This window comes from Mesitornis unicolor, unplaced genomic scaffold, assembly GCF_000695765.1.
Source record: "Mesitornis unicolor isolate BGI_N332 unplaced genomic scaffold, ASM69576v1 scaffold1230, whole genome shotgun sequence".
NCBI lineage: Eukaryota > Metazoa > Chordata > Aves > Mesitornithiformes > Mesitornithidae > Mesitornis > Mesitornis unicolor.
Window position 1 is genome coordinate 25,326 of NW_010160047.1, and position 9,560 is coordinate 34,885.

Here is a 9,560-nt window from a genome sequence, read left to right on the forward strand (position 1 = left end):
CAGCAGCCACTTCCGTCTCCTCACTTCCGGTCCGCCCCCGGCGCTTACGTCAGACGCAAGGATGGAACGGCGCCCCCCCGCGATGGACCGTGCGGGCAGGGGCGGGGCCTCGCAGGGGGCGGGACTGCGGCCGCCCTGAAGGGGTGCGCTGTGGTGTGAGGGGTGGGGACTCGTAGTCTGTCCCTGTGTCTTCCTCGGCCGTTGCTTGCTTACTCCCAGGGCTGTTGCTTGTAGCCTTACTGCACTGTACCCACATAGCAGCAAAAAACAGCTCTTCAGGTCCCACCCTGGCCCCCAGCAGGAGCTGGCCAGTGGCATCCCACAAGTAGGCCAGGGCAGCTATATTGTGGTATCAAGTGAAGGGTGCTTTACTCGGTCAAACCCCTCCTCTCCCAATGGGCCACAGGCAGCAAAACCAGAGTGCTTGGGTGACCCCAAGAGCGTCAGAGCGCTGTCAGCCTGAGGTAGCGAAACAAGGCAGCAGTGCGTCCTGAGGTAAACGTGGCCTTGGGTGCTGGGCTGGCCACAGAGCCTCCCTGGGCAGCACTGTGCAGACAATTGATGCACTGCTCTACCACGGACCACAGGCAGCCCTCAGGGCCCTAATCTTCTGTCAGTTACAGACAGGGACAGGCCTGCAGCAGGTTAATATTTGAAAATGGTGCGTAAATGCTGTATTAGTAGCAACAATAACAGTATGGTAATAAAGGTCATATTAGCTTGCGCTTAAAGAATTTTAAAAGGCTTTCCAAAAATCATAAGAAATCTTTCCATAGATTTCAATGTATAGCTCCAGATGTGTGTCTGGTATATTTATTTTACATATTTCTTCTGAGATCTGTAGCTGACTTAACCCTTTCAGATTTTGCCCCAAATCTTGCATAAAGAGTGATTTTTAAATGGGGATTTTATAGGCGTTTTAATGGCACGCTCAGCTTTGGAAAAAAAAAAATAAATGAAAAATCCATAGGCTTTATACTCTATTTTCCTCTTTCTTGGGCAAAGTCAGTTCACCACTTAAAAAAACACATTCTCAACCGCAGTTCTGGCCCTTTGTATTCAGGTTCTAGGCTTAGAGCACAGACTTCAAAAGAATGAGAATGAAGGACAGTTTTTTTAAATAATTTTTAGGAAAAGGGGTACCACAAAGGTTTCTCTGATCTTATAATTATAATGGTTACTCGGATATTGTGGTGCTGAATTCATTATTATAGAATAGATGTGAGTACAAAAAACAAGTTCCTGTTTAACTGCAGCTTACAGAAAAAGCTAGGTTTGTCACTAAATGTATTTATTTATTGACTGAGTTTGTTGATCAGGATATGACTGTAGAGATGAAACATCTAACTTTCAAAGTCATTCTTGCAGGACACAGACAGGATGCAATCACTCCATGTCCATTTTTGACATCACTGCAATCCACAGTCTAGGCTGCATAACATAAAAGAACATACATGGCAAGAAAAATCTGGTTTTCCTTTAGAGACAGGCTTTCACGCTAGGGAAAACTTCCAGACATAAACACAAATCACACATGCATTTTCTCATCAAATTACCAAGTATTTTAAATTGGAGCACGGCTTGATTTCTTTCACAACCAGCTTTGTTTTAATGATATCACAGTGAGCATATCTCTGCAGTGGATGATTGGAATAGTATTTCATCATTCTCTGTGGCCCTGCTGCACGTTGATAGAAGTTGCATGAACAACCATCTGGCTGACCAAAGCTTTGATCGGAAATGAGAGCATATGGTGAGCAATGAGTGGTTCCACTACTCAGAAGCTGTAGGTATGGCTGCCCTCTGTGTTGCAGAAGATTTCAAGGTGCCAGCACTGGGCTCAGCAGAGTGCAGACAGCAGCCCACAGGCACTGCCTCAGGCACAGCAGCCTCTCTGTGTGCTGAAGCCTGCTGCTGGGCAGTGTTGCAGGTCTGGATAGTCTGTTCAAAGGTGGCTGATGGCAACAGGGTAGAAAGTGGGATACAGTGACTGTGGTTGCTAGAGAGGACATTCTTGTATGGGAACACTCTAAAATTAGTGTGAAAATAGCTACTGCTCCTCTAAAATTATTACTAAAGTTAGGGTGATGAAGTTCACATATTGCTTTTAAAGATAACCTGCAATTTATTATTGTTTTTAAGAATGATGTTTTCATTACTTTGTGTAGAGAAGGTCGAAACGTATGAATGTTTTAAATATTTTCTGTATGTTTTTTACCTCAGCATTTTTGGAATGTCAAATCTGGTCTCTGGTTTAGCTGGGGAACTCCACTGAGGTTTCAATCTTTAGACCATGGATTCTTTTATCTTTTAGAAATTATGAAAGTGTTTACTATTTATAAAAAGTAACAACCCATACTGTTTGCAATGTTCTTTTAGCAGTTAAATTGGTGTTAACAAACATAAAACCTCATTAAACAAAGTTTTAGACATCCTGACTTAAAGCAAATTCCTGTTTCCATTACTTAGGTTTTCCTTGCCCGGATCCCGTCGTGGCATCATGAGAGATCTGTGCATTTCCCATTGAAGCCTTGGGGAGAGACTTCCCCGGTGGACTGGAAACCTTTCATGCCAGAGGCACAACATGGCTGGCAGGGCAAAGGCTGCCACATAGCAGCTTCCTCTGCCCGTGGAAGAGGAGTTCTACGGAAGTCAGCTCTCTTCTGAGAATTCTACTGCTGTGTAAAAGCAGTTTTTGGACAATATATCCTGCCTCTCCAGTGAATTAAATGGTACTTTTTAATCTTTCCCATTCCAAGAGCTTTTTTTTTTGAGGAGTGGAAGATAGAAATGCCCACTGATTTACACCACTAGTCCTACTTAATAATAGCAAAAGGATATGTTGTCCAAAGAAACTTGCCTTTGTATCCACATCTTTTAATATTGATGCAGTTTTGTTGCTTTTCAAAATATAATTCCTTTGACAGTGGGCACTCTGTCCTGAGTACGTGAACCTCTAACAGAAGAAAACCTTTATCCTGTGGGACTGGGAAACTCTTTCACTGGTTTCTGTCAACAGCAGTTATAACCTGTTAAAGTGAAAGTACTTTTTATTTGTTTTTAATTAAATCAAATAAACACATTTTCTTTGATCTTTAAGAAATCCTTTCTTGTTAGCTTGCTTTATACTTTTATGTTTTGGCATTCATTGTAAATCTAATTATTTAAAAAGTTATTTTGTTTTAAATTATTAAACCTTTTCTGAATTTAAGATAAACAGGGGCGTGTTTTGTTAAAGATTAAAAATAAATTTCACACAAAACTGCAAAACGTAGCAAAGATAATAATGTGTAGGCGTCAGAGTGTTCCAAAACAAGACTCTCTAGGGGCTCTTCTGAACACACAGCTACGTTAAAACCATGTTCTGAAAAGGCTCAGGAAACCCCTGACTCTAACCCACCCTTTCCTGAAGGTGGTGAAAGTATTTAGAAAAAAAAGTTACTGTTGCAGAGAGTAAAAAAAAAAATAATTAAAAAAAATCCCACATATTGCCGAAGCATATGATTTTTTCCTGTTTGTTTACCAGCAAACTCTACAGCTTGCAGGATTTTCTTGAGTCAAAACTTGCCCATCCTCAGCATTCAAATGCTGCAAGCAGTCCAATAGATGACCAGAAAAAGCACATTGGTATCGATGATATGTAAACTTTATCAACGTGTTGTAGCATACAGTGATATATAATAATAACAATCACTTCTTTAATTTGATTTATAAGTCATTAGTTAATTTTAAGTGAAAATATTGTTTATCTGTAGAAGCGTCAATTTCCCGTTTTTGTAGCTCATACAAGGGACGACAGTTATTTTCTTGTTGTCTTGAAGTGATGACTTACTTCGTAGTGTGTCAATGTAAGTCTAGGATTGGCATGTGTACTCTTTCTTTCTTTCTTTGTAGTTATCTGTTGTTCCTGCTCCGGGAAACCTGTGCGTCTCGTCCCTGCTCCTGTGGAGCCAGGAAGACAGGAGGCTGCCATGGGGAGGGTCGGTCACTAGGGGCTGCTCAGGAGTCGAACACCCTCAGCCTGCCTCCTCAGCGCCCGCCGCTGCCTCTGCTCGTCCACTGGGAGTTGGGTGCTTGTGCCTTATTTTGGGTATTTTTTCTCTTCACATGCAGTGCTACAAGAGTTATGAAAAAACACGGTCGAAAGGTAAAAAGCAATGTATATGCAGCAGCTGGAGCTACGAGAACAGCACCTGTGGGAGTGCTGGTAGAAGTATTTCCCCATTAATGGCTAAACAGCTATTTTCAGTAAACTTTATTACCTCATTGTGCCCATATAATTCTTAAACCAGTCCTTCAGCTTGAGTCCAATGTTTAACCTATCCAGTGTTCATGTAGTCAGGATCTCACTGCTCCATAAATTATTCTTTTTGGCACTGAAACCAAGTCCCTCATGAGAATTCACAGAAAAAAAATATTTTTATCTTTCCTGTTAGCCTGGAGTGATTTGCCTCCCAGAAGCATAACCGCCTGGCACATATAGGTGAGACTAGGAGCATATTTCCTGTGAGACTGTCTTCCTAAAGGAAACTTTGAAAATAATTAATAGTAGTCACAGCTGAAAGAATTGAATGGAACATTACTTCCCATTAAAAAACTGTGCAGGAAAAAATCACTGAAGAGTTTGCCAAAATGCCTAGTAGCAAGAGGGGAGCCTGAGACTGCTCTGACTCATAACTGTATCCATTAAGCACCAAGATAATCAGGATTCACCTTCATTTTCTCATACAGCTGAAGACAATACATGAGCTAGTAGTCATCCAACAGAAAAGTTGGCATTTCACACTGAAAACTGACATTTTCAGCAAAAAGATATATATCATTAAAGTTTATTTTCACTGTAAGAAACTGTCAACAGAAAATTTTCTCTGTGCTCTTTTTCTGTTATTTTAAAAACAGGCGTGACGAAGTTTCTGATCTACAAAATGTGCTGATTAAGAATGCTATAAGGAGTCACATGGCTGGCAAGGTGATGGCTGGCTTAGAAATAGTTAAGGCTCAAATCCTCAAAGGCAATTATGTGTTGAACTCCTCAGGATGTGAGCCAGGTTGCCTAGGTTTAGCCAGCAAATTCAGAAGTGGGTCTAGAGCCTCCTGAATTTTGGCCAAGCTTGGGCTTAGGTTTGGATCTGATGAGCCATTTCTGATAGAAAACTGCAGTTTGCTCCCCTGTAGGTAAACAGAAGTGTAGCTTACAGTAAGGAGCTTGCATGCAGACCTTGACACTTGTAGAGAGCTCACTTGAATTTGGGAGGTTCCCACATGGGTGCAGTGATTCCACAGAGTGGACTTCACCGAGTTAAGGCTGGAGCTAAACAGCAACATTGCTTTTGTACAGAAGAACTATTACAGTGTTTCTTTAGGAAATGCTTCTATGAAATTCAATGCTATTCTATTATAAAGGGTGTTGGCAGTTAATTGTTTCTATGGAGAGAATAATGTATTACCAATTTTATTTTTGTTCATTTTTCTTGAAACTATGGTTATTAATTTTCCATGTATGATTTTATTCATACTTCCTTACTGTAGGTTTTCCACACAATGAGCTATGGTTTTTTGCTCTTTGTATTGTGTCTTTTATTTTTGAGTCTCTACAGCTGCCTGTTTTATGGCATTAATTATTTTTTATATGTGTTATACTAACAGCTTAAATCATGTTCCTATGCTCAGATTTATTGTTGAAAGGTGCTGAAAGGGTGCTGCTGGAGCTTTGTTTTATAATGAGATTTCCTATTCAGTTTATATAGCATCATTAGGAAATGCTTGTGACAGAAACTGCCAATGAATTCAGTTCATTGTACTTATTAAGAATCTTGCAGCAGATAGCCAATACAAGTTTATTTGCACTAAGTTATTGAAGTGCATGCCATTACAGTGTTTTAGAGGTTGTTTAACATACTGAACTAAAACTAAAGAGAAAGGAAACAAATTTAGTTAATACCACCAGGCAAATTTTCTATTTTTAGTTTCAGAAGAAATTACTAACTCTGTTTTTGTAAAGGAAGATTGTGAATTGGATTCAGAGTGACCTTCCAGGTTAAAAAGAAAAAAAAAGGGAAAAAAGCAAATATTTAAAATAATTAGATTTAGTCTAGAACAAAGAAAATGCAAATGAACTGTGAAAACATGTGTGGTTTCTTCTTCAGAAAGACTTTATTAAGTTGTAAAAGATTACCGGAAAAACAAACCCCAAGCCGTTTATTCAAAGGAGCAAACAGTCCTGAAAGGATTTGGGAAATATATACAGTGGACATTTCAAGAAAGACTGCCATATCCTCCTCTGAGAGTAAATTTGTGTGAATACCTTTGTGGTGGAGGATCAGAGTGGGCAGATCAAAGTAATATACGGGCTCAAGGGAGACGAGGAGGGGGAAGGGAGGTTGAAATAGGATCACATTTGGATTCAAGGGCTCCTCTTGCCTCATTGAGTCCCATCCACTGCTGTTACAAAGGGCCATGCTACACAATTGTTTTGATAACATCTTAATAAACTTGCATATTAAGTTAACTTGATTCCACTCATCTCCCTTCTTCCCTGACTGTTCTTATTCTGGGTAGCTGTGCTGGAACTTCGTTGCTCTGGTCATGATGCAGCTTAATGTCTGGGCAGAAATCATTTACAGCCAGTTTATGCCTATTTGTTCTGATGGCTATGCTGGCTTTTAGCTCGCATGGTTCTTACTCCATGAAGAGGATATGAAGCCCCCAGACCGTCTATGATAATTCTGGTAACCATTCCCAGAACATGCTTCAATTTTACATTTCTTGAACATGTGTAATTACAATTTTGTAGAGTGCTTCAGATGAGGTCACATCAGTGCCTATATACAGTATCACATTTGCTCATTTTCATAGTTGCATCACACTGGTGCTTCATAGACTGGTGCTTCTCTTCACCAGAGATCTTTAACTGGCAGGCTGCTAGTTTGCTGCAGAAAGTCCTGGTTTTAATCTCTAGTCAATAACCTTATTTTATTTTGTTACATTTCTATTATTCTAATGTAATCTGCATGTGGTTAGTCTGATGTTCCTCTGCTTTGAGACTTCCTGACTTTCTGGGCTGCCATTAAATATTACTGCTTCTTGTGGGACCATCAGTTATAGAAGTATTAAGTAAGAATAATCCTAAAAACAGTCCCTGAGGAAGTCCAATATATCCTGAATCATCTCCCATTTCAAAGCACTTCATTATAGTCTTCTCTCTGAGTAATATTTTATTCAAATTTCAATTCTACCATTAACACTCTTATTCGCCTTAAACAATATTTTTCTTTGTGACATTGTATCAAATACTAAACTAAAATTATGCTAGATGAGAGCTGAACTTTACTATTTTCAAAGCCTCCTTTACACAATCTAAGAAGGATATTGTATTGCTTTGATAGTCTCCTCTTAGAAAACCAATTTTTCCGTCTATGTTATTTTCCAGTTACCCAATGCCTAAGTATTCTCTCCTTCAAATTTTATTCTAAAATTATGCATATTGTTATTGTCATATTATTGACTTTATTGTTATCTAGAATACACTTTCCCTCTCTTTCGTAACTGTAGCTCCTAGGTGTACCAGTAGCCAATAGATAGAACCAATACAAAATGGAAAGATTTATTGAAAATCCTTATTGTAAGATTGTGATTGCTGTGCTGGTTCTTTGCATATTGGAGGATGAAGATTACCTAGATTATTAAGTTTAGGATTTTCAGCTTTTTAAATTGTTCTGCCACCTTAGAAACAGACATTTCCAATTCTACAAGTTTCTTCAAAATTACCATTCAGCCTTGCTACCATGTTATACCTTCTCTGTCTGCTTGAAAACTGAGGCAGAATACTCATTTTGGGGGACTCTGCTCTAAATAGAAATTGGATCTACAACAGATCTCATGAACAACTTTATCTAGATTAAAACTATGATTATTAGTATTTTTTCCAAATCTGATTTCCCTTCTAGATTCCTACTAAAACTGTTTGCAGTAAAAGCTATAACTTATGGCTTCTGTTTGAGAATAACATGCTAGCCATCCTAAAAAGAGGAAAAAAAAATCGTTTGAAAAAGAGAGGAAGGAAGAGTGTCTGGAACCTTCTCCTCTGGGATATTTTTGTCTAAATAGTGTAAATAAGGATTGTGCCTTAAAAGGTGTGCTGTATTGTAACTTTTCAGTGCACAAAATTTGTCTAAGGGAGATCAGAATTTTCTTTTTACAGTCGTGAGGTGACATGTGGATCTGCTCTGTGTCCAAGAGAAACAATCTAATTTTCCTTATATGCTGAGAAGTAGCATTGGGATTGGGTGGTAAGATGTTTCAACTATTGTCTCCTTCAGAATGGGAGATATGATTCTGTATTTCTGATTATGTTCATATTCTTTCTTATTTCACACCCATTTTTATGAACACAAGACTAAAGCCGCAGGCTTTGCATGCAGCTACCTTGCAGAAGCAGTAATTACTCTGTGCTGGTGTTAGTCACAAAATTCTTGAAACAAAACATATTGAATGTGTTTCCAAAGCTCTACAGATCAGCATTTTACCACTGTTTCAATAAGGTAAGATTACAGACATCAGGTGTAGTTTAGCATTTTACTTTACCCATATTTAGCTCTGCCTGCCAAATGTTTTGTTTATTCCTTTAAGCAGTCCTCAGATTCAGCCTAAAACATGTGCTTCTGCACTTTTCCTGAGTGATTTTCAAAGATAGACTAGAAATTGCATTCTATTTTTGAGATATGTACCCAAAAGCCTACTAAATGGAGAGCACCAATTCATTCATTAATAATCTCAGCTAGCTTCTTACTAGTCTGACAATGCATTACTCTACTATTCTGTTTCAATGACACATTTACCCATGCTTTTTCTGATAGTTTTCCTTAAAGCCTTGTGAAATTATTCCTCCTTCAGTTTGTACCCAATGTGCCATGAGCTCATGATTTCTTTACTCTAACGACAGATATTATGGAAAAGAATCTCCTGTTAGTCGGTATCTTCCACTGCTCTGCTTCCAGCCATAACTCACACATGTTGTGGGGCTGATAACTTACTGAGTTTGCTATCGCTGTGGTTTCCAGAAAAGTTGCCCCAGATTTCAGAAGGAGAGAATTCCTCTGAATGAAGATTACAGAGATAAGGAGTATGAAATGATGTGTTTGGCCTTCATTCTAGATACACTTATCTATTATTAACCACTGTCTGGCATATTTGAACATAATAAGAGGTGAATGTTAGGTGATAAGAAAGAGAAGAGAGTAGATTTCAGGATTATTCCTGTGTTCAAAGGATTTTACATCTGTCCTGCCCCCACTTTCTTTCCTAGCATTTTAAGACTACAAGCTACTGAGTTATGATAATACATTAGTGATGATAATACATAATGTTGCTAATATAATTCCATCATTTGGAAAATTATGGAGAAAGAAACTCAACTCAATAAATTTATTAAGTTAAAAGCCAGAGCGGAAATAATGGGAAAGAACTCCTTGAACCTATATTCACAATAAAAGATTGGAGAACATAGCTGTCTTAGAGCCAAAGTGAGGATGTTATGTGCTTACATACTGGAATATGAAAGC